Raw genomic sequence first — 22,234 nt, forward strand, 5'->3', positions numbered from 1 at the left:
AAGTCACTGAAAGAAAAACCCCTTTTCATGCCTTATTTTCTTGAGGTGCAGGACAATAACAAGGGAGCCATCTCTTACAGAAACATTTGTGCTGTTTACCTACTTCTCATAAATACGGGATCGGCTAGATACCATTTATACCTTTCCATTAACTAAAGTTAAAGTCATGCCATATTTGAGAGACTTAATTCCTGAGTTAATTTATAGAATTTTTTTTCTCTTTTTATTTTATTTATTTATTTATTTATTTTAACATTTTTTATTGATTTATAATCATTTTACAATGTTGTGTCAAATTCCAGTGTTCAGCACAATTTTTCAGTCATTCATGGACATATACACACTCATTGTCACATTTTTTTCTCTGTGAGTTATCATAACATTTTCTGTATATTTCCCTGTGCTATACAGTGTAATCTTGTTTATCTGTTCTACAATTTTGAAATCCCAGTCTATCCCTTCCCACCCTCCACCCCCCTGGTAACCACAAGTCTGTATTCTCTATCTGTGAGTCTATTTCTGTCCTGTATTTATGCTTTGTTTTTGTTTGTTTGTTTGTTTTTGTTTTTTAGATTCCACATATGAGTGATCTCATATGGTATTTTTCTTTCTCTTTCTGGCTTACTTCACTTAGAATGACATTCTCCAGGAGCATCCATGTTGCTGCAGATTGCATTATGTTGTTGGTTTTTATGGCTGAGTAGTATTCCATTGTATAAATATACCACATCTTCTTTATCCAGTCACCTGTTGATGGACATTTAGGCTGTTTCCATGTTTTGGCTATTGTAAATAGTGCTGCTATGAACATTGGGGTGCAGGTGTCATCCTGAAGTAGGGTTCCTTCTGGATGCAGTTTGGTGCAGCCACTATGGAAAACAGTGTGGAGATTCCTCAAAAGACTAGGAATAGACTTAATTTATAGAATTGATATAAACCTAATCAAATTCCCAAAAGGATATCTGGGGAGAAAGACTTCACAAAATTTTTTTTAAGTTTATCTGAATAATAACTGGGTAAAAATATCCAATTGACGTTGTAATATAAAAAATGATGTGCATTTGACCTGTTTAATAATAAAGCCTATTGTAAAGCAGTGATATTTAAAAGAATATGGCACTAATCATGGAATAAATAGGCAATCAACAAAACAGTCAAAAGAAAAACAGTGAAAGAGATGAAATAGTCTAGAAAAAAGTGAAGAATCTACTTAATTCAATGTACAGTAAAAGCACCACTGCATACCACTAAGGAAAGAATATATACATTTTTTAAAAGATTCAACAATTCCTAGTTACTCATTTGAAAAAGAAGCTTTTCAAGGAATTTACCAATTGAAATTCCAAATAAAGTGATGACTTAAATATCACAAGTGATACTTAAAGATTTATAAAGTATTTATAAAAAGATCTAGAAAAAATATAACTAGACATTAACATAATTTTGGAGAAAGATCATTCTAAGGTTAACACAACTACAAATAGATTATTATTATTTCATTACTGATACATGTAAAAATGGATCTGTACATAAAAATTAGAATGATAGCAAAGAAAGAAATAAAACTATCATTATTTATAGGTAATAGGGTTGCTTATATGAATTCCCAAAAGAATCCATAGGAAAGCTCTTAGAATTAACAACTGAATATCAAGTTTGCCAAGGATAAAATCAAGATACAAAATTCAATTGTATTTCTCTGTATTAATGATACACTTATAGAAAAATTAAAAAATTGTATATTTTGTATATATAGCTACAAACAAAAAAGAATCTAAGAAAAATTATTTTTAATATTTGTAAGACCATTATAAAATTATGAATTTTTATTAAAAGACAATAAAGAAAACCTAAGTTGATTTAGAAAAATACCACATTCACAGAAACAAATAGTCAGTATTGTAAAGATAGCATCTCTCTGCAAATTCATGTGGAATATTTGATGTAATTTTTATCAAAATTGCAATTGTGTGTAATATGACAAGATAATTCTAGGACAAAGTGTAAAGAACAGCTAAGAAAGGACAGAATAAAATAAAACAAGGTGTCAGAGTGGGAAGGGGAGAACTTATCTTACCAAATGTCAAGACTCATTTAGAAGAACTTAGAGGCAAGAAACAATCTCACTTGTGTAAGGCAACTTTATATACGACAGAACTGAGATGGAACAGGAGTATGGAAGGCAGGACTGGTAATTCATACAACAGACAGAAACAATCCAGATAGACTGAGGACATCAAAGTAGAAGATGAAAGTTTAAAACTGTTAGAAGAAGCATATGCAAGAATATCCTTGTTATCTTGGAGTGAAGAAGGGTTGTTGTTTTTCTTTTTAAGAAGACCAAAAAAAGGCAAACAGTAAAAGAAAAAAAATTAAACAGTATTAAAAGTAAGACATCTATTTAGCAAAATGCAGAACAAAACGAAAAAACAAGTAGAGCACAAACTGGGAGATACTGGTGACACCTGTAACTAGCAAAGGCTTACCCGTCTAAGATCTATAATGTGCTCTTTAAGGAAGGGGGAAAGATGAGAAAGGGAGGAGGAGGAGGAGAAAACAACAACTAAAAGATAAATGGTTGAAAGCCATGAGCAGGCATTTCACACACACACACACACACACACACAAAGGTAAACTCAACAGTTAACGAAGACTTAATCTCCTTACTAATCCGGAAAAAGAAAATTAACATAAAATGCTAGGTTAACATTTCATGCTTACTAGGTTAGCAAATAACGTGAAAGTATAATCATACTAAGCATTGGTGACAATGTGAAACTAGAAACCCTCAAATCCTGCAGGTCTAAACAATTCCACTTTTACCCCTGGTAAGTTACTGAACATTCTCAAGAGACATCTCATAACAAACATTAAGTAGCATTGTTCATAATAAGACAAATTAAAAATGACTCAAATGTCCAACAACAGTAAAATAGACCATTGCATTCTGGTATCCTCATCTAAAAAGAAGCACCATGCAACAGTGAAAATGAGTAGTTCTCAAAATCACAATATTGAGCAGAAAAAGGCAAGTCAACAAAGAATACACAAAGCATACTTACAGCCAAAAAAAGATAAAACAACAGGCAAAATTAAACAATATATTGCTTAGGGCCACACACTTATAAGATATAAAGAAAAGCAAGTGAGTGATGAACTCAGAATTCAGCAGATTGGCTTCGCAGGGGATGGTAAAGAAGGAGCACCTGGGGCATTGACAGTACAGCTCAAACTCTGTGAAGCTGGGCAAATGTGTTTTAAACTGCCTCCTCCAATGCATGCATGATCCATTTCATAATTTTTTTAAATTCAGAAAAACTTCTGAGACATAATAGGAAGTTCATAGGTGATTTTAAAGAATTTTCCATTTTGCTTATATGAATTTTCTAATTTTGCCACAATGAACATGACATACTTATGTGATTAATTTTTTAAACATTTATGAAATGAGACATAATTTTAAAAATATCTGGACTAGTGGACTTGTCCAGTCAGATCAGAAACTTCAGGACCTAGTTAATGTCACATCAAAAGGGTCGTCCATGTGATGACAACTTGCTCATTCATGGGCCAAGGAATTCTGCAATGACTTTCTCCACCAGCAGATACAAATACAGAAATATTAATGCTTGCAAAGGACTTATGGACAGTATTGGGTTCTATCTAAAGAGAGAAAAATTCCAGAGATTTTATTTATATGTCTGAGATCAGATTTTAAAATTCATTGCTTTTTTTTAAAGTATTTTAAATTTAAAAATTAATTTAAGTCTGTCTATCTGTCTATCTAGTAATGTGGCCACAATTAAAGAATAGTTTAAAATAGATAAAGGGAAGAAATACCACTGTTGAGTCTACCATCCTGAGATAGCCAGTCAGGATTTAGTTGTTTTTTTCTCTTAACACTATTTTCCTAAGCATACGTATTTTTCCTCTAAGTGTTAATTCTAGTGAAGATGCATGTTTTTTCTGCCTTTTTCCCTTCTAAAAATTATTGAGGGGGTAGTTATATTCTGCTTTTTTTATTTTAAAAAATTATTTGGAGGAGTAACTAGTTTTATTTATTTATTTATTTAAATGGAGGTACTGGAGATTGAACCCAGGACCTCATGCATGCCAACCCACACTTTACCACTGAGCTATACCCTCTCTATTCTGCTTTTTAAAGACTTGATATTGTATAAAAGCCTTTGTTAATATTGATTTTAAAAATTAACAAAAAACATTTTAAAATATGCGTGATATTCTATGGAGGGAACTGACCGTAATTTATTCATCAATATTCCTATCATTCTTTTGCCTCAAGACTTTCAAAGAAGTTTGCAAAAATGAGCTTAATCTCTAATCTTTATAATGACCAATGTTTATGCTGCTTCAGTGGTAGAATTACTGCCAGGTCTAATACTTCCTCTGCTCCTCTTGCATTTCAAGCCCCTAACAAATAAAAGAGCCCCCAGAGACGTGGTGCTGCAGCACCCCAGGAGGTGTTAGCAGTGGGTGTGCATTTGAGGTGAGAGACCTGTACACTGAAACTTTTTAAATATTGATGAAGGAATTTGAAAACGATTCCAAAAAAAGAAAAAAAAGAAATGGAAAGATATCCCTTGTTCTTGGACTGGAAGAATTAATATTGTGAAAATGGCCATCTTACCCAAAGCAATTACAGATTTAATGCAACTCCAATCAGTGGGATTCCTGATTCTGTCAACAGTGAGTCCCAGAAACCCAACTTGAGGGCCATGCTTCTAGAGCACTACTTCTGAACAACTGTCTTTATTTAGGGTTCCCCCAAAGCAGAGCCTGAGACAAGGCCTTGGCATCAGACAAAAAGTTGCATTCTTGAGGTCACAGCTGTCGGCCATAGGAACGTGATTAAGCTCTGGACTTCTGAGAAGCATAGAAGAAGCCTCCATAATTGTCCAGAATTGGAGGGGTGGGAGGCTGTGTCACTTATCTATTGGCTTCCATCTTCCATTGGTTTAGGCTTTTTCATGGGAGTATAAACTATTTCCCTGTTACAGGGCTGTGCTTGTGATTTGGCCAAGCATGTAGCTTCAGAGAAGACTGAGGCAAAAAGACAAGTGGTACATTCTGGGAAAGGAAGTTGCCAACTCCAGACAAGTCAATGTGTGTAGGACAATCCACTGCAGCTGGAGCTGAGATCAGAGTTGGACTCGGGGAATATGGTGCTGAACTTCAAAGGTGCCTGATACACTCAAACTAACAAACTTGAATTTTTCTTTCATTGGCAATAGAAACTATTAAAAAAATTTAAGGAGTTAAAGTCTGCCTTGTATAACTGGGTAGAAAACAGGAATACTTGGTAAGAGATAATTAAGGCAGAATAGATCAAGGGAAATAGACAAAGAAGCTTAGTTTAAAGCATTGTGACTTGAGCTTTCTGTGAGACATCATCAAACTGTATTCATTTGAAGGCTGAAAATATGGTTTGCACCACTTAATTCCCTACCCCTATCTTGCTCCTCCTTCCTTCTGTCTCCCCTCTAGTAACCACTAGTTTATTCTCCGTACCTGTAGTTGATTTCTGTTTTGTTATTTTCATTTGCTTTGTTTTTTAGATTCCACATATAAGTGATAACACATTATTTGTCTTTGTCTGACTTACTTCACTAAGCATGATACTCTCTAGGCACATCTATGATGTTGCACATGGCGAATTTTCATTCTTTTTAATGGCTGAGTAATATTCCATTATATATATATATTCCATTTTATATATATATATATGTATGTGTATATATATATATACAACACACACATATACATACCCCACATCTTCTTTATCCATTCATCTGTTGATAGACACTTAGGCTTCTTCCGTATCTTGGCTATTGTAAATAATGCTGCTAAACATTGGGGTGCATGTATCTTTTCAAACTAGTGTTTTCATTTTCTCCCACTAAATACCTAGCAGTGAAATTGCTGGATCATATAGTAGTTCAACTTAATTTTTTGAGGAAAGTCCATACTGTTAAAAACTTGTTTTCTGAAATAATTTCAAAATTATTTAAATGTGTATTTTGAAAATACTCAGAAAACGTGTATGCCACATCTCCTTTGTCCATTCATCTGTTGATGGACACTCAAACTACAGTGTATAAAACAAATGAGCTGCAAGAACATATGGTACAGCATAGGAAATATAGACAATGTTTTATACTAACATTAAGTGGAATATAATCTATAAAACTATTGAATCACTATGATGTACACCTGATACTAATGTAATATTATAGGCCAATTCTACTTCAATAAAAAATAAATGAAATAAAAACCAGAGCAAAACATAAAAGACTTTTTGCAACTCAGGGGAAAGGCCTGGATCAAGGTAAATACCAGTGGTAGATAAAGCCATTGGAGACGCGGAAAACGTGAGGGGAGACATGGAATGAAAAGAGAAGGCCACAACAGAGCTTTGTAGAACACCGAAGTTTAAAGGGTGAGCAGAGGAAGAGGGTCAACAATGGAGATGGGCAGGAGTAATAAGGCAAAATGAGCCCAAGAGCTGGGAGTAGGGACTTGAATGAAAAGAGAAGTTGACAGCATCAAACGCTAACGAGAGGCCAAGATAATGAGGGCTGAAAAGAATCCATTGGGTTTTATACTTGAGATGTAACTGACAACTCTGATAAAAGTAATCTTAGGGGAGGGCTCAGGATGAACACCTGTGGGGACTGGAAGTGTAGGTCTGAACTAGGGAAACAGCAGCTCAAGTCACCTTGAGGCTGGGGGAGGTGGTGGGAGGACAGGACGTACATTAAGAAAATCTGCTCAAAGGCGGTGGCAGTGACAGTGGGAGAGAGAGCATGGACTGTCGAGTTTTGAGGTTGATATCTGAGGTAGGAACAAAGGATTTGATAAGTGACTAGATTGGAGGGCATGGAGCTGGAGGGAGCGAAGGGGAGAAATGAGTTGAATGTGTCTTCGAGGTTTCTACCTAGTTGGAAGACAGGTGTAGATGAGGCGTTAAACCATCTTGAATACGTGAGGTGGAATGGTTTTGGGGGAAATAGAATGAATTCCATTTTGGATATGGGATGTATGAGATGACTGATGTGTAAGATTCTATTAGGAATATCTAGAAGGCACTTGGATTTATGGATCTTGAACTTACGAGAAAGAGATGAAAATACAGATTTGTGATTTATCTACACATAGATGAAGTTATATGACTGAAATAGTATAGAAGGCTCTCTGCTCAGGATAATCCTTAGAGTTAAAACAGAAGACTCTACAGTAGAAAGGCTGAAAAATCCAGTCATGAAACACAACCTGAAAGGAGCCAGGGAAGAAGATACAATGCAGGAGATAAAGAATTCAGTTCTTTATGAAAGAGATACTTCTGTTCTTACACAGATAAAGGCCTGAAAATCTTCTGTCTTCTTTCAAACCAGGATGGAAATATTTGCAAGGAAAGTGGAAAAACTCTGGCTGGAAAGTCCTCCGACAGATCCAAAGTCCGTAGCTATAAATGAACTGCAAGATAGGGCCAGGCTTGCATTTTATAAACAAGAAGAAACAGTTCTCAGACACAAAACTTGCATTTGGCTCAAAAATTAAAATTCTTGGAGTTTGATAAATTACAATTTTTTTCTATTCCAGGATATCTGGCTTTCTCTGTTTTTGTGCGTTGCCTCTGGGTGGAACGTTACATTAAATGTCTTCTCTAACCCACTTCACCTATGCTACATCGCTGGAGCCCTTAGGTTCTCAGAGTTTATGGCTCATCCCCAGAGAAGATCTCAGAGAACCAGACTATAATTCTATGGACACCCCGTCATTGGGAAGGTGGAGGCCATTGGACCACCATGTGAGGTCCAATAGGAGGACTCATATTGGCCACAGCCATACCCCTGGCATTGCTGCTTGAATTCTATCCCAATCCCATCCTACAGCATTTGTGATTAACCCCAAGTAGAAGAAGAAGGACGCAAAAAGCTGAAAGAAGAAAACAATGAAAGGTACTTGCCTCTAGGAGCACCGAAGAGGCTGAAAGCCACAGTAACCCTGTTTGTACTCATACAATAAAGATGAAGCACCCGTGAAAAGGACTTTGTTTCTCTTTGCCTCCATGCAGTGAATAGAGGAGCAGGGCCAGGGAGGTTAGACCAGGGTTGCTGAGGTCAATGGAAAAATGGGGATGTGCCCACAGGCCCCAGTGACAGGCAGGGGCAGAGGCCAGGAGCAGTGAGGGGCAGCAGCTGAGAGGTCCTGGGGAGTACTCAGGAGGGATCTCAGGAACACTTGGAACCGGAGGGCTGATATAGCTGAGCTCCTCACAGTTTCCCCAGTGGGCTCTATGCCTGCAGCTGCTACTAACATGGCACAGAGTCTTTGAGCTCCTCAAGGTGGTGGGGCAAGGATGTAAGGGACGCGGTCGCTTGGGTGTCTCTGTAGATCTGACAGCAGAGTTGGTGCTGTCGAAGGGCATAGTCCCGACAAGTCAGTCTCCATCAGTTTAACTGTCCATCCACAGTGCCTGCGAAGCACGCCCCCCAGACAGCAGGGAGATGAGTGAAGATAACCCTTTGATGGCCCGAGCTAACCAATGGTGGTTAGGCTGGAACTCATGGAGGCCCCCCCAAATGGGGGAAAGGTGTGATTTGGTAGCTGAAGCATGAAAAAGCCTTGGATAGTCGTGTGAATGCAATAATCTTCCACAAGTCCCTCCCCCGACACACACACACAAGGTTGTGTTCTATTGACCGCATCTCTCGCCTACCCACTCACCCCCAGCAAACACGTGCATAATGTGCTTATAACTCATCTTTGTTGTTTCAAGGTTGACTGTGATTTTTCACTTCAGCCTTACTTCACGTGGAAGTTTATGTTAGAGTAAGGAGACATCCTCACATATATCGCTGAGTATCCAGGAAGGAGGAAGCTGGGTCACACTTTTACACATCCCCGTCCTAACACCTCACCCCCACCCACCCTCTCGCAGCCGAACAGAAGAATGTACTTTCTTGCACATAAAATCCTTTACTCAACCTTCTAAGTCAGTATTCAGTTTGATTTCCAGTGTGGGAAAATGAGTGACCTCCGATGGGTCCTTCCTGAGCGTGAGGGGAAAAATAGAGTCGAAAATAAACATGTAGCCATCTCTCAGCGCCGCTGAAAATGTCACGATTGGAGCCCAGTCTGAAAACTGCATCAGCTGCTTTACCTCAACTCTTTGCCCTTTTCCCAACAGGCACATATTTATAACCTGGGTTTCCCAAACAGATTACTCTGTATTTCCGCCATCTGGTTTATGGATTTTTTTTTTTTAACATGCTACAGGCTGCCAAACGGTAAAGCTAGGACGGTTCTTGTTTGAGGGAAAGCAACTCTGGCAGAGTGTTGTAAAGTAACAGCACGTTAGCTACTTGGAAGCACTAGCACGGCTCCAGAGATTTGGAAACGCTGGAAGACTCCGAGAGGGCTAATGGGGATATGGCTGGACGGCTTACACGTTTCGGCAGGAGGTTAAAACGTCCTCTTCCATAAGTAGATGGAGAATTTTACCAAAGAGTAAAAGGCGAAATGTTGTTTTAATTTTGCCATTATTTTATGACGATGTCTCCACTGTAGAAAAAAAAATGGTGTGGCTTCATTTATGCGGAGATCCAGGTACTGTGTTTTGATTTCCTCCATTTTTGACATAAAATAGAATCAAGCCAATGTGCGAACAGGCCTCCCTGGTTCCGTGGAAGGTCCCATAAAGTTCATGTCACAGCGACATTTTTGTTAAGTGAATCCTAGTACACTGTTCAATTCCATGATAAATGTCAGAGATTCAGTCTCCGGGAAATCAGCTGGCCCCGAATAGAATGAAATCACAGGTCAGAATGGGGAAAATGTCCTCAAAACACTTAAAGGAACATATCACATCTGTTGAAAAATATTAGCTTCAAGATACGTTTAAAAGTATTCTGCGCTCAGATAATAACATAAGTTATGAAAATACAAGGGTGGGAAATCCTGGAAGCTTTCTCATCGGCCTTAACCTGACTTCGACATTTCAGCAAATGTTAGGAAAACAGTTCCTAATGATCAGAACATGTGGCTAAGGATGTTTTATTTCGTTTTGATCCTCTTCAATTACCTTAAAATTTCTGACTTGATTTCTAGATTTTCCCCCCAGCAGGGTGGCAGAGAGGTACATTTTTTCTAGGCTTGTATGTTAATGTCTCCAGGTATCTTTATCTGTATCCTTATACTAGGGGACCAAAGAGAACTGCATAAAATACAATACCCAAAGTGTGCATTTCTTGTTTCCCTGGAGAGTTCTGCGCTGGTGTTTGCAAAAACAGGTGTTGTTTAGCAAACGGCTCTGTGGCTTTAACAGGGCAATGGTTGTTTGTACACATTGTGATTGCTTTGGACTCACTTCAGAGTTCTTTCAGTTAGCAGATAATGTTTTCTCACTTGGGGGTGTTGGCATATCAAGTGGTGTTTTTTGAGTTTAGAAAAACTTCAACTACTAACTAGATAGGTTTAGTCATTCATCCACCTCTTATTCCTTAATACAAGATCAGATACAAGGTCACTGTCCTAAAGATGCCCATAGTGCCAGGAATGATTGAGAGTCTCTGAAATGTTGAGCCCAGTATGTACAGTCTGACATTTAATCAGCTCTCCTGAAAATATAGGAAGTATTATACCCATTTTAGAAATGTGTAAACTGAGGTTCAGAAGGGGTATGTAATTTGCCCAAGATTATACTAGTATTAAGTGACAGAGTCCAGGTTTAAAGTGGGGGTTCTCTGATCTAGAACGCCAGGCAACTTCCATCACAACGTCCTACTGTTTAACAATGTTTAGCAGTTTAAGAATGAGATCATCAAATTATAATGATGAAACGGGATTCCTAAATTTTGTAACCATAACTGCAGGCTCTTCCCAGCATGAAGTTCTGTTTTAATTCAAGAATTCCTCAAGTTTTGAAATCCGAGAGGCAACTGTTCTCTGAAGGAGAGGAATACCTGTATAATTTAAAAAAAATTTCCAGCAGTCAGCAACCTCTTAAAAACATTTTTACTGACAGTTGGAGATCTTCCTGACATTGGTTTTATGGGATCAGATCTACCATCCTGGATTCCATCATGTTGCTCTTTCTGTACAAACTTGGACAGAAAAGGGAAGATGGGAGGGAGGTAGCCAGCCTCAAATCTCCTCCTGGCCCATCTCAGGATGCAGGTGAGGTGTGGGGTGCGGATGAAACACTTCAGGAAATTCTCCTGCTCCTCCTTTTTTTCTCGCTGGACCAATTCTAGCCCTCATACCTTAGAGGAGAGTTAGAGAGAAAATCAGCAGGCAGAGGAAAGAGAAGGAAGAGGCATAAATAGGATAGGAAAACACGGAAAATGTTTGCTACGCACTCAGAAATAGCAGATTGAAATGAAGCCCTCAAAAATGTCAAGAATATGATTTCAGATTTCTTCAATGAATTTCGAAGTCCTGGATGGGGGAAATTTCCTCCCTAACATTAACACAGGCACAAAAGTCCATCAAGAATGGAGGATCTCCAGTGAATCAGTGTGCTTCACTTAAAGTGGCCTCTATGCTCATTGGAATCAACAGACTATTCAAATACAGTTTTATGGTGTGTTGGCATCACCACTTTAAAAGTGTACTTTAAAAAATTTTTATTGAAATGTATTTGACATATAACATTGAGTACATTTAAGGTGGACAACTTGTTAATTAGGTATATTTGTCCATCCTACCTGCTCACTCCATTCTGAGACGTGGAGCCTAATTTGACCTCTGTCCAACTGAGGAAGGGCAAAGTCGGCTAAGTAGAGAATTTGTGAGACCTTTTATAAACAAACTTGGTAAGCATTCAGTAAACAGAGAGTGAATTTCCAGAACTATTGTGCATGCATCTCCATTGTAATAACGAGCATTGCCGGAGACTGAATTTATTAGCTCCTTTGGGGCTGGAGGTGAGGGAGCGTTCAGATGTAAACTGTGGAGACAGTTACTGGTTTGCACGTGAAGCTGATGAAAGAAGGGTGTGGACAGCTAGTGAGGAGATGAAGAGACTGAAGGCCAATTTAATATTTCTTGTAAATGGTGGGTGATCAGTAGAAGATACTGTTTTTCTGTTTTAATTTAATTGAAGCAGTCCTCAGTACCATGTCAGTGAAGGGTGGAGCACAGTTTTCAGCATCAACAGAGATACGTGTCACTCAATGCCGCCTCTCTTCTTCCCTCTTCTTAATCCTTTTTTCACTCAGTTTTATTGAGATATAATTGACCTACAGCACTGTACAAGCTTACAGTGTATAGCATAGTGATTGGACTTATGTATATTGTGATGTGATTAGCACAATGAGTTTAGTTAACATCTATCATCTCAGATAGATACAAAAAAAAAGAAAAAAATACCCTTGCAATAAGAATTCTTAGGATTTACTCTCTTAACAACTGTCGTATATACCAGACAACAGTGTTAACTATAGTCACTGGATTCTACATTACATCCTAGTACTTAATTATCTTATAACTGGAGTTTTGTGCCTTTGACCATCTTCTTCTGAATCTTAACCTTGTGCCCAAATGAATACTGAATACGGATAAGCACTAGGAGGGAACTGGGAGGCACTGAGAAGCAAGATGTAGGATAACTCTGGGAAAAGTTTCTGTAGAGCAAAGAACATTCATCACCAAGACAAGGAGGGCCACTGTTCACCAAAATGCACATTCTTCTCTTCTTTCTCAGCACATAGACACAGTTGTGTTCTCCAGCCTCCCTTGCAGCTGGATTCAACATGGGACAGAGTCCGAGATGATGACATGCGAGGGGAGGTGATAGAGACCACTTTCTGGTATAGTTTGTTGAAATCTTCCACACATGCTTCTCCAAGCTCTTCTCGATGACTAGGATGGAAAAGGCCACAGAGGCTTCAGAGAACTTACATTGAAAATGGTAGAGCCTCTGTCAGTCTGGATTATTGAACCACCAAGTGGTTCCTCAGATGGAGAAACATCACCACTGTGAACAAAAAACACCTGACTTGCCTGTTACATGAGCAAGTAAGAGTCTTCCGGTATTTTTCATTCATTCTGCATTTCAGATTCTGTTTGTTTCAGCAGCTCCTTTCCTACTAGTCACTGAACACAATTTCATGGGAGACTATATGTGTAACATACAATTACACTTCATAATTTAAGAACAAGCCAGACTTTTAGCTGTCCTTTCTCTGCAGGCCTCTAACATTTCTTTCCGAGTCTGCTCTTGTTGTTGAGAGGAGGCCTTGGGAAAGGGGAGAGGGATGGGTGCATACACGTCTCCAGGTTCCCATGATACTGCAGTTCCGTAATCCCATGTTGGTTGGGGCCATAGCATGAATTGTTTAGATTTCTAAAATGGATCTGGAAAATTTATGCCTTTCCTGTTGGGGAAATTTTCTTGATTTATGATCGCCATGTTTATATGTACTAAATCATACTGAAGTGTATTAAAAATTTTGTTTTTTAATTTTGGTTGAGCAGGGTGCTGGTCATCCAAATTAATGACTATTCATGGGTGGTATAAATTCCGAGAGGCATTTACAGTGGGTGTGAATTATTTGAATGGCAGAGGCAGATTGATGGTCTCTGGATCCCATGTTTGAGTGTCAGGCAGCGCAGCAACTGCTCAGTTCACTCACTCTCCGATCATAAACTTGAGTTGTTATGATTGTTGGTAACAGTTGTACGCTAAAACATGAAGAAGGGTTATGTTTAAATGATGATCCATGTTGTTCCCTAATCACTATTTTTAAAGGCCTTGATGCTTCTACAATGCCATTGTTAGAACCAACGCATATCTGTGTAACTGATGGAAACACTTTGAAGCCACATTAATATCTATCTGCATAACTATCAGAGTAAATTCATTTATTACTTGAATATCATAGCTATTACCTGGTTAAGAATAACTATTTACTTTTCTTTTTGAAAAAATATTCCAAGGTTGCCATTGTAGTGTTTTCACACCAGTAAGAGACCCTCTGCTGTCAATCATTTATTAATTAGCAGGTTTTACTTTGCTCTCAGGACAATGTCAGGCACCAGAAGTGTGGGGAAGAAAGATGAGATGTGTAACATGGTTTTGGCAGTCTTAGGAGGGGCACACTTACCATGATAAGAAACATTTGTGAACAGAGGTGGAATTTCATGATAAATTTGCTCAAGAGGACCTTGAGCATGGATTTGAATCATGTCCCTGGAACCTTCTAGCTCTATAACACTGAACTAATTATTTGACCCATCCAGGCTCAGTTTTCCATTTGCAAGACATTTCTGATACTACCCACCTCCAAACACTGTATGTCAGATGATGGAGACGCACACCTTGTGTCATCCTAACACTAGTCCTGGGATAACAAGAAAATGGCTCACAATTACCAGCCAATAGATCCAGCAGTGAGTGAGGGGTTCTCACAGACAAGGAAAGGCTTAAAAGGAAGTAAATTATCAAGGAAGACTCATAAAAGGTAAGAAATAATGACTCTAAACCTACAAGTGTAAATGGGAGACAACCAGGTCTAAGTAAGTAGGATTAAGAAACCAGAAGGGTGGCAATTTGAACATGATTCTGTGCTATGTTCTGTGTCTGCTGGAGGCATCCTATGTATCAGCTGTCAGCTATGTCTGTAGGGCAAGAGAGGTGTTCAGCTCACCTCTGGTTTAGGAAGACACTCATGAGTCTGCCATTGACCACTAGTTCTTGTGACTTGAGTTATGCTTTTAAGATCATTAGATTTGACAGAAGGCTTCTTATCACTGGATTGACTTATTTATTGTATATCCTCCCCCGACTGGGATGTAAGCTCTAAGAGAACAAGAACATATTGTTGACCTAGTTATAAATTCTTTCATGGATAAATCCCTAGTGCTGAGAACTAGAAAAATATAGACACACATTTTAAATAAGTGAATAAATTAAATAAATAACTCAGTGTCCACTATGACAAAGTCATAGTGTTTTGGTCTGAAGCCCCTACAAAAGATGATTAAAGCAGGTCCCTGCCATCAAGAGATGGGCTCTGTTGGGTCTATGCCAATTATGCAATGCTTTTGCTTGCAATTGACTTAGGGATGGGCTGAATGAAGGCAATATTGGCCAGTAAAACAAATGAATCAGTCTTCCAGAAGCTTTTAAGGGAGAAAATTCTGGCTGCTTAAGAGAAATCTAAGCCTCTGTCTCATTCTCTCTTTCTCTTTCCCTCTCTCTCCTTCCCCCTCCACTCGTTTTCCCCATCTTGGTCCTTGGTGACCACAGCCATCTTGAGACCACAACACAAAACTAGTAGCACAGGGGGCAAGCCGGGTAGAGCTGAAAGAGTGGGAGAAAAATGAGGGTGGTAGGCAGGTCACATGATACTCAACCCACTTTTGAACTCCCAGTTCTGTGAGTCCTTGAGAGTCCTGATTGTGTAAGCCACCGGGAGCTGGTTTTTGTTACTTCAGCCAAAGCATCACAATTGATACCACCTGTTAAAATCCCTTCCAGAGAATTGAATAAAAAATATATGTGGTCATCACGAACCTGCCAAGTAGTCTTTCACAATCTTTCAGAATACTCTACCCCAAGGAGCATTATCTAATGCTTCCTCAGATAGAAGAAGACAGTAACAAAGCCCAGATTAGTTGAATTAAGAGTAGAACCTAAATCTTGCTGCTTTTGCCAAGAAGCTAAGAGAAGGAATTAAAAAAAAAAAAAAACATTGTACAGAAAAGGGAGTAGGAGTGTCCTGTACCCTTTGAGACTCTTAGTAACTGATGTGCACGTGGCAGTGCTAATGTTTTCATCTGTAGCCAGTCATCAGTTTTGCCTTTGAGAGGTGCTGTGATGGGTAGTGAAGCAGGCTGACCTGATCACCCAGCACCATCATGGTTTTCCTGGCCTGTTGGCCACTCTGCATCTCTGTTTTTGCACAGGTAGAAAAGAGCAGAGAAAAGAGATGAGATTCAAATGGGTCACTTCCAGTTCTGGTTGTTTTCATGGCTAAAAGGTGAGGGAGAAATTTAAATCTATTGGCCACTGGGGAGTATTTCAAATTTAAGTAGTATATCCACCCCTCCCACCTCCCGCACACACCCCAGCACTCTCTAGACCTTTCCCTGCTTATTTTCACTGTAGCGTGTATTGTTTTGACATACTATATATTGGTTACTTAATTGTCACTGCTTATATCCTCCCACAAAATTACAGGCTCCAGGAGGGCAGAGATTGTTGTTATCTAGTTCATCTCTAATTTCCAGCATCTGTAAGAGGACCTGCTACATAATAGTGATATAATCAATATTTGGTGACAGAATGAATGGGGTTTTCATTTGCACAAGCATAAAACAGTTGAGATGTTTTACACACTCGGTTTGAAATTACAAATCCAAGCTTGAAACGACTTTCTCGGGTGTCTTCTTTTAGCTAATAAACAATTTTTAAACATGAAGTGACTTCTTTTTACAACTTGGATCCACTCAAAACATATTTAACTCAGGGAAGAGTGTATTAAGGAAAATGTAGATTCATTCAGTCAGGGAGCAAGAAGAGAACTTCTGGAGACTTGGTGTACTGACTTACTTTCCATATCTTAAAATGATGCAGATAGATGGTTTTCATATGTACTTTTAACTATAGGTGAGCCATCCTATGCAGAGAGTAGGATCAGATAGAAGTTAATTTTGAAAGTGCTGCAGTTTAAAAAATGGTCAATGTCTTCCACCTTTTCCCTGGAAGAAATATGGAGAGATATATCCCGACTCGTAGGTTAAAGGACCGCCGACTGAAAACTCGTAGTGATTTTTGTTCTCCTTCCACAGCTGGGTCTTTCTCCTCCTGACAAGGTTGCGCCCATTCCCTAGGCTGTGGCAACTTCCTTGGTTCCTCGCTCCTCTGTTCCCCTCGCCTCTTCCTCCCCCCTCCCCCGTTCTTCTAGAAGAGGTTGCGGTCCAGTGATCTGCAGAAAGTTAACAAGTGCTGAACAAGTGTGGAATCCATGTGATCCCTTCGGTCTGTTTGTTCCCCTCGAGTTCAATATCCCGTTTCTTTCAAGAAGTACCATCCGCTCCTTGTTTGAGGAGATGCCCATGAGTGAGAAAACCTCACTCCAGCCTGGCTCACAATCAAAGAAGGGCTTGTTAACTAGGTCATTAGAGGGTTTCCTGCTCTCTGTGGCTGGGGTGCCTTGTTTCCTCAACAGAAGCAGGTAGTCAGCCAGGGCGTTTATTCACTGAAGGTCAGGCTTTTGTATTATGAAACTTCTAGCAGATGTGATAAGCAGTGAATTGCAGATCTATTGCTTTTTTTTTTCCACCCCAGAAAGTGTGTGTGTATGAAATCAGCAGAATCCTGCCTCTCTGTGATTTATGACCCACTTTTGACCACGTCTTATCAGGTTCCCACAAGCCCCTTTCTGATGCAGTTCATGTCTGAATGACAATAGACAAACCAGCACCATTATGCACCCAAATCTCTCTCTGCATTCTAGACACCAAGATTACATCTAGGGTATTGATTTATTGCTGCCTTTCCCCCACACAGGGACCAGTGCATTAAGCCTGGACAAGATCTACTATTATTAAACAGAGTCACCAACTGTATGTGAACTTGGGAAAGAAAGAATCATTTGCCCCCACCTTTCTCAGAACCTGAGCATAAAAGGAAATGCTTGGTTGAAGTATTAAACTGTTTATTTGTCGCTGCTTGACTCTTTAACTATGCAGAATAAGCTAAAACAGGCTAAAATAAGTCTTGGGAAGAAGGGAACCTTTGTAGTTTCTCAGATGTTGAAACACAATGTACTTCTTTTTATGAACCACACTGAAATGATTACCGATCTCTGCTTTGGTGTATATTTCTGAAACACCTACTGTATCTGTAGCAATGAGGTTTTATGACAGCTTTAACAGTTTCTGCAAAATTTATATGTTCTACCAGTAGATCATTTGGGAAAGCGATATAAATTTTACAGCACATCAGAGTTTTTTATCACCTACGAACGCCTGATGTAGGATTCATATCAAGCAGGCCCTCATCCACCCACACTTTTCTATTCTTCCGGGTATTTACGTTTGCCAGGCAAAAGGGCCCTTCAACACTTTTCTCTTTACAAATCGTCATTCCTCCTCCCTCGTTCCCTCTCAGTTTAGCATCATTCGATCTGACTGTCTGTGGGAGATTCAGCCCTGCTCTCGTCAATTTACACAGTAGACAGTCTCTGCTCTCTTAACTCCCACAGAGAGGGAGGGCGATGTCTCTGGAGTTTCTGGGACCTCTGAAGATCTGAGTGAGCTAAATGAAAACCAAAGGAGGAAATCCTTTTCTAAAGGGGTTTCTTACTTGCTGGACCCCCAGGAGGTTCCTGTGGTCTGACATGCTAGTGGACGAAGAAGTGGCCTAGGGACAGAATACCATCCTCCATAACTGCCTTAAGAGATCTGGGCCCATTATTCCTAAGTCTGTGGGAAAATTCTGGGGCCATGATCCCAGAGATTTAGACCCACTGAAATTAAAAAAGAAGAGAATCAAATTCAGACTCAAAGTTGGATCCAGTCTATTTGTTGAAGTTCTTATCAGAATGCTATTTTTGGAAAAAATTTCTGCCACCTTAGTTCACTGGGTCAGGACCCTCTGTCTTTTAACATTTTTCATTTGTATGAGCCTGATTCTTGGTGTCTGAATACCTGGAAGTTGGTCATGAAGATAGTTTGTCATAATGGATGAAGAAAAGCATGTGTGTTAAGAGGCACAGTGGAAATATTGAGTTTGTCTGTTTCCCTGGGAAACCATATTTCCCTCCCTCCAACCCTCACTTCTGTGTGCACTCCAAAAAGAAAAAAAAGAAAAAGAGAAAAAAAAAAAAAAAGCCTGCTCAACCCATTTGGTTTGAGTAGGAGGGGACCTAGAACTTCAACTCAAGGTGGTAGATTTGTGACCCTGGGCTAGCCAATCAGAAAGATCCTCTTTGTGTATAGAATCATGAGCTACACAAATGAGATAGGGTCAGGGCTACCAGGGGCCATCTGGGTACCAGCCAGGGAACACTTGTCTGAGACAGAAATGAAACAGATGCAAACAGAGCCCAGAGGTGGAGGCAAAGTTCTACGACCTCAACTGAACCTCTTAACACAGCTTTGCCTAAAGACTTTTCTACCTTTTGGACTATTGTTTTGGGTCAGCTGATCAATCCTCGCTTCTGACTTAAGCTAACACAGGGAGAAGAGTAAACACCAACATTTATAAGTAGTCAATTCAGACAAACTACATTATACTTTAGGTATCTCACATCTTACGCTTTTTTCACAACAAACAATGTCACTTGTCTCTTTATGTTCTGTTGCTATGGTTATTCACAAGTTATGACATTGTGGAACAAGAAGTTAAGTATAGGATTCTAAGATAAACAACAAGGTCCTACTGTACAGTACAGGGAACTATATTCAATATCTTGTAATAACCTATAATGGAAAAGAATCTGAAATGAATGAATATAACCAAATGACTTTGCTCTACACCTGAAACTAACACTACATTGTGAATCAAATATACTTCAATTTTTTTAAATGGTTAAAAAAAGTATATGATTCTATTAAAACAAAACGTTACTCCATTCTGGTACCAATTTCTATTTTAGCTGGCCCAAAAGACCAGTCTGGACAAGGAGGACAAGACCAGAGGTATCTGGACTTAATCCCTAAGCAGTAGGAAGCCCAGACAGGTGTATGAGCAAAGGAGTAACAATTACAGATTGTCTTTCCAAGAAGCTAGAACTGGTAACTCTGTGAAGAAGGATTGGCAGTGGGGGGAGATTTGTGGAACGCATAGCTTTTAAGCCAAGTAGAGAGTAGCTGAGGTAGTGGCAGCAAAGGGGAGAAATGAGAGAATCAGTTTGGGGAAAGTTTCTGAGGTTGACTGACAGGACTCGGCAATTAAATACATGGATGTGGGGAATGGGGGTGTTAGAATTCTAACACCTCTAGATAGTGATGATGCTACTGATCATAAGAAGGAAAAAGAAGCATTGTGGAGCAGGTGGAAGGAAGACAGGATGGTGGTTTCCTATGGTAATTTCAGGTTTGGTTGTAGTAGACTGTGTAGACTGCCTTCAGGATAACCAGTTGAGTTTGGAATCATGGGGATGAATGCACTCATTCATGGAGAACACACACACGGAGCCAAGGGAGAGAGAAAGGCAGATCCACAGCTGCTACCACCGTCCAAGGGGTAGCTTCAATCTGCAGAGCCAGGGAAGGAGACAGAGCAGAAGCCATCAGAAGTGAGGCAGAAGAAAGAAGGTCCTTGGGGCTTAGAATGGAGAATGTTTTCACAAAGAGGAGAGTAGTCTACAATCGCCCAATTTACAAATGTGTGGACATCCTAGACTTCGCAATTTACTTATAAATGAGGTGAAAACATCACTTATTGGAGAGCTCAAATGGGAAATGTCATTGTCCCAGCATTGTGTTTTTAATTTAACTTTTTTTTTAATTAAAATGTAGTTGATATACCATGTTAGTTCCAGGTGTACAGCAAAGCAATTCGGCTATACATGTGATTTTACACACACACATACACACACACACACACACACACACATACACATACACATACACAATGGAATATTACTCAGCCACAAAAGAATGAAATAATGCCATTTGTAGCCACATAGATGGACCTAGACTTAAGTGAAGTAACCAGACAGAGAAAGACAAAAATCATATGATATTGCTTATATGTAGAATCTTAAAAAAAAATACAAATTCTATATACAAAGCATTGTTTGTCTTTTTTTTTTTTTGAGGGGGAAAAGTCTCTGTCCAGGGATAGCAATAAAGGTGAGAATTTATTTAACATCAACCAGCAAATTATTTCACGTCTTTCCAATTTTAGAATGTTCTTTTTCCTTTCCATCCAAATGTGATTAATCCTCCAGATCAGGCTCTACTTCTGATTACTCAATATCTCTTTTTTTTTTAACCTGCACCCATATGTGTGTCCTCTCTGAACCACTACCATTACTGCTATATTAATGCTGACACTCTTCACACACCAGGCACTGTCCTAAGCACATTGTATGCATATTAATTTACTTTATCATCCCCAAACTCTGACATAGATAATACTATTACAGTCTTGAGGGCACTGAGGTACTGAGATGTTGAGTAACTTTTCCAAGTTCATACAATTTGAAAGTGTTAAGAGGCAGGATTCGGACCTGAGCTATTTGGCCTCATTATACATTGATCAAATATCTGTTCTATTTTGTGAATGAGCAGGTGTGTATGTGTATGTGTTTGTGTGTTGTTTTGTTGTGTTATTTAGTGACTTTCCAAATGGCTTACAATCCCTTGGATGGCAGTGTCAAGATCTTATACTGATTTGAATTCTTCTTGGAATTCAGTGATAAGAGCTAATGCTTTCTAAGCACTTCCTAGGTTCCCAGCTCTGTGCTTAGTACGTGTACTGTTGATCTTTGGACAGCCAGGGGGCTGGGGGTGCCGACCCTTTGCACTGTTGACAATCCGTGTGTAACTTATACTCAGCCCTCAGTTCCTCGGTATCCAAGGTTCCTCTGCATCCGTGGATTCAACCAACCGCAGATCATACAGTCCTGTAGTATTTACTGTTGAAAAAAAATCCACAAGTTAGTGGACCCCTGCAGTTCACCTGTGCCAGTCAAGCGTTGACTGTATTTCATTTCTTCAGCCAACTCCAAAGACATGGATGAGGTCATTATTGTTTTTTATTTACAAAAGGGGAATTTGAAGCTTGAGGAGATTCAATAACTTGCTTAAGGTCCACACAACAGGCAGTACAGCTAGGATTTAAACACACAGGAACACTAACCTCTGGACTGTATTCCCTCACGTGCAGTTGCTTATCTGAGTAAGCGTAATACACAGAGGACTTGCTGGTTGACTGTGGTCATGCCTGAGACTGCAGAGGTGGAAACTCACTCTCCTCCTGGTGCAGTCCTGCTTGCTGGCCATGTCCCGTTTCCCGGCTGCTTTCATCCGATGGGGAACCTCTGAGCAGGGCTACCATCCAGTGCTAGGTTCAAAATGGTATCAGGAGCTCGATTATCTGGACAAGTCAGAGCTCAGAAGTGTTCAGGCATGTGGTGAGTTTGACTTAAACAGTTTGAAGATTGAAAAATAAAGGAGGGAAAATTTCAATTTCGGCATGTCAGAGCCAAAAAGGTAAGGGAAACTGGCTTTGGGGAGTCATTTGAATAAT

General features: G+C 39.4%; 1 long non-coding RNA gene across 1 annotated transcript in view; it reads right to left on the reverse strand.

Annotated features, from left to right (window-relative positions):
- Nucleotides 1-434: 434 nt before the first annotated feature.
- Nucleotides 435-22,234, reverse strand: part of LOC140685663 (uncharacterized) — a 319,416-nt gene continuing 297,616 nt past the window's right edge. The window contains exon 5 of the long non-coding RNA XR_012058927.1: nucleotides 435-869. This is a non-coding gene — a long non-coding RNA (uncharacterized lncRNA). The remainder of the gene's footprint in view (nucleotides 870-22,234) is intronic.

This window comes from Vicugna pacos, chromosome 15 (assembly GCF_048564905.1).
Source record: "Vicugna pacos chromosome 15, VicPac4, whole genome shotgun sequence".
Taxonomy (NCBI): domain Eukaryota; kingdom Metazoa; phylum Chordata; class Mammalia; order Artiodactyla; family Camelidae; genus Vicugna; species Vicugna pacos.